The 4515-nt window shown below is 40.4% G+C and overlaps 1 non-coding gene across 1 annotated transcript; it reads right to left on the bottom strand.

The window, feature by feature from the left end:
- Window positions 1–3823: 3823 nt before the first annotated feature.
- Window positions 3824–3930, bottom strand: LOC118627332. Its single transcript, XR_004959092.1, has one exon. It is a non-coding gene; the product is annotated as a U6 spliceosomal RNA (small nuclear RNA).
- Window positions 3931–4515: the final 585 nt, after the last annotated feature.

Consider the following 4515-nt stretch of genomic DNA (forward strand, 5'->3'; position numbering starts at 1 on the left):
CCTCACCAATCTAAATGAGCTCACTTTGACAGTGGGACATTCCAGTTTCAGAGGTCATCGGTGTAAGACTACTCCATTCATACAAACACATCTCTCTTTCACGAAATATAGAATCTGCACCCCCGTGTTTCAACAGAGCAAATGTTGTGACAAACAGGCACAGATCTTCTCATAGGAGGAAATGAGGATAGCTGCCGGGTTGGGGAGGAAAGCGGCCACTGGGCGTGGAAATGGAAGATGAGAAGACACCAAACTTGAAGCCATTCCTTGGCTAGAGGCTGTCCTGGAATTACAAACAGGTAACTTGTGCCTACACAAGGCCCAGATTTCTAATATCCTATTCTTACAGTTCCTTTCTTCTGTGCAGCTTGTGGTTCTTTTTTGCAAGGTACCACCTGAATGCTAGTGATTGTCCAAAGTCCTGACCTTTAGCAGGTTGACTTCAGGGCAGTGCTGCTGGGGGGTGTCTCCCCTCCTCCTGCCCTTAAACACCTGCCAGAGGAGTGTACCTGGAGGCTGCCTCTCCTGCCTGCTCAGGGGTTTACCTCGTTGTCTCTTTTGAACCAGAGCCATTTCTGGGGTTCGGGTAAAGTGATCGCTTCTTCACAAGGAAAGTCCGAATCCTTGGTGTAAGAACAACAGACAGTTATTAGACATAAAGGAGGATGAGAACTTCAAAACCAATTCTGTGGCTTTTGTTTTGCAATGTCCAGTAATGTATGCTGAAGTCCATCACAGAGAAATAAAAACGATACAGTAATTTGCATTTGATACTTTCTTTATAGAACATGAATTGTCTGTAGGTCCAGCTTTTGGGAAGATCTGTTATTTGCCATTTGGATTCTACCTGACGGCTAGCATACTTTAAGAGTTATTTTCCTTATATAGAGGATTACTCTCTCCAAAATTGAAATATAACACTTCTGTCTCCAATGAAAAGGAAAGATTTAGTATGTGTATCAGAAAAGTCCTAGAGATCACCATCATCTAGTTATTATCTTGCTTTTGCTACCAAATATTTTTCATTCTATTCAGAATACCATACATTAAGTAATAGCTTCACAAGACAGATTCAGAGATATTAATTACTTCTTAGCTCATTTCCAGACTTATTCTGATTCATTACTTTCTCCTGATGGGGTTCATCTTGTCGTTTTGGGGGGCTGGTATACTGTGCCATTATCAATTTTTATAAGGCTCCACTTACATAATTAAATTACTTTGATTTTTAAAATGTCTCCATTTATTTCCTGGAAGTTATTGAGCTGGCATTAAAATGCCATTCTCTAATGGGAGTAAATTTTCATAAGCTATTTCCATCAAATCTCATCCTCAGACGCTGTCCTTGGCCCCATGTCAGGCATTAGAATTCCTTCATTGTGTTGTCTTCCTTATTCTAAGTGTTCACAGGTAGTCTGTGTGCCTAATAAGAGTCTCATAAAATGTACAATATATATACTGATTGTATAGGAGATAACAATGATTGTGCATATTACTGATTGTTTTTATGAATGTTTTGCAACCAAAATTTTAGTAGACAGAAGCAAGTATTTAAAGCTAAATCTATCAATCACAAATCAAAAAGAAGAAATGAATGGTTTTCTTGTTATACTATGTGGCAGACAATTACTGTATAATTTCTATCAAATTAGGTCTGTTCCCATGCATCTGTGTTCCTCTCTTTTAAGCAAGTTGGAAGTCTGCAAACTTTATTTAACAGGCTCCCTTGCCAAGTGGCTTCTATCATTTTTAAATATTTTTCTAGCAGGAGGCCCTCGCAGGAAGTTGTAGTGGGAATGCGAGTACATTTTCTTCCCTTTGGCTTCAGGTAGCACTTCCGGCAGCAGTAGCAGAAGAATCAGGTTATTCCTGTGGTCTTGCGAGGTAGTGGCATGGCTGTGACCCCACCAGCAGCTACTGGTGTACCGACAGGTACAATTAGTAATGAGATCATGGGTTCTTGGGCAGTATTTTTCTGTTTACTCTTCCTGCTAACAGGGTGAAAGGGTGATCTTGCAATTTTTAATCCAACCCTTCCATTTCACTCCTTTATCTCTTCCAATATTTAGCAATCAATTTCCTCTAAGTTGCTCCCATTTGAAATTCTTCCAGTTGTTTTGTTTTCCTGACTGATGCAGTTTGTAAAACCACATAGCATCTTCAAATGCAGAAAGGAAAAACCTAAAGGAGGAATCATGAGACTTGATGGCTCATACAGGTCTGATTTAATGAACAAATATTATTAAACTTCCACAGGCAGCACATTGTATCAAGTTCTAATGAAGAACAAAGACTATCAAGATTGAATATTAAGGCTATGTAGGCTGCCAACTTATAATTCAAGGATGATTTTGTTTGGACTTGATCATTTATCTTTACTTAGTTCACACCAATCTGATGGTAAAAATAAGTACTTCTAGCACCCACTCACTCTCTCCCATCCGTATGGCCCTCTGAGTACTGCCTGATACTGACCATTCCCACTGTGCTAGTCCATCCAATACACTAACACTCATGGAAAGGATCGCAGTGATGCCACGAAGCCTCCTCCAGCTCCCAATATCCACACATCCTGGAAAACATCTCATCCATTCATCTCTACTTTGTTAGAATCCTAAATAGATAAGTATCCATCACCCCAATCTGTTGAAGAAATTTTAGTGACATACCTGTTTCAAGTGTTACTCTATATTACCACTGTTCCCTGGGGTGGACGGTGAGGGCTGTATGAGTAACAGGCACATAATATTCACTCAAAATGCTGTCTCATTTTAGAATAATTATTCACTTCCTTCTCCCTCAAGATGAATTCTCACCAAGGAGGCATCTTACATTTCCACCTCTCCCTCCTTCATCGCCAATAACCAACGTATTTGTATCCTGTAGTGAGTTCTACTTAGACTCAAGCTGGAGCCCTAGCTACATGCTAATGTCTCCAATTCACTGTGTGATTCAAGTTTCCATGGCATGGTCTGCACTTGTGTGAGACGCCAGCATTTGAGATTCAGACAAGTTGACTTCTATGTGCCTTCATTTCCTCGCATGTTTAAGAAGAGCAAAATTGGTAGTGAGAGATGTAGGGAGTGGTGTCAGTCCATTCCGGCAGCTGCTGATCTCCAAGTACTTTCTGTACATATTTGCTGTATAAACGCTTAATTAATGATTATAAAATTTCTTGCCCTGTTTTCCTTCAATAATATGGAGTCTCAAAACCCTTTGGGCCAATTTTCTAGTTTGTTTCTTCTCAGTCACTTGATGTCCTAGGTGTAGGGGAGTCAAGCCCCTCCGTGTTCATTTAGGGATACAGTTACTTCTGGTAAGCTTATAAGTGTCTAGTTCTTCAATTTGAAAACCAGGGTTACAGGGAGTCTTTCGGAAAGTCACATCAAGTGATGTTTAAAAGTAAAACACCTTGCCCTGGCCAGTTTGGCTCAGCAGTTAGAGCATCAGCCTGCAGACCACAGAGTCCCGGGTTCAGTTCCTGCTAAGGGCATGTACCTCGGTTGCAGTTTGTCCCCAGCCCTGGATAGGGTCATGTGGGTGGCAACCAGTCGATGTGTCTCTCTCACATCGATGTTTCTCTCCTCTCTCTCTCTCTTCACCACTCTCTCCTTCCTGGTCTATCTGGGTAAATGCAAAAAATGTCCTCAGGTGAGGATTAAAAAAAAAAAAAAAAGTAAAACACCCTAAGATTTTTTTAAAGTTACAGGGTACTAAATAAAGTTTAACTATGAAAAGACTAATTATTAAGTAGTTAACATGTACCGTCCACAGGCTTATTCTTATTCTCGCCTATGCTAATTATTTGGAAATTATTTATTTTTTTTAAATGAGATGCTTCACGAATGTGTGTGTCATCCTCGCACAGGGGCCAAGTTAATCTTCTCTATATTGTTCTAATTTCAGTACATGTGCTGCCGAAGTGAGCACAGAAATGATTGTTTTTAACTAATGTGCACGTACACACACACACACACACACACACACACACGAGTGGTGCATTAAAGCCCGATTTCTTATGCCATTTGTTTTGTGTGTGCCAGTAGGGACCTCAGAGGGATCACATCACAAGGATCTGAGGACACAGAAGGAAGCTCATTTTTCAATCATTTTATTGCAGCTCATGTGCCTCTGACTGCAGCCTATAGAGTAGCACTGGGCTTTGGGGCAAGCCTCCCCCAGCACCTTTGTCTTCTATTATAAGTCCATCTCAGAGTTAATCATTCCCTCCAAGGAGGTGATGCTGTAATAAAGGTAATTAAATTGAAATTTAATATAGTGGGGCATTGCACTATAGCTTTATATCAGGTGCGCGTTCTGAGAGAAACCATTGCAGTGAGGGTGGAGCGTGTGGTATGTAATTAACAATTATGTTTGTCAACATTATGGCACAGAAAATTAATAATGTGGAGACTGTGAATTAATAACATGAAAGAGTGAACAAAGCTGCAGATTCTGAATTAAGGTGACTGGGTTATCACTTACCCCTATGGTGTCTTTCACTCTTGGAAATAG

Source organism: Molossus molossus, unplaced genomic scaffold (genome assembly GCF_014108415.1).
Source record: "Molossus molossus isolate mMolMol1 unplaced genomic scaffold, mMolMol1.p scaffold_m16_p_12, whole genome shotgun sequence".
Lineage (NCBI taxonomy): Eukaryota > Metazoa > Chordata > Mammalia > Chiroptera > Molossidae > Molossus > Molossus molossus.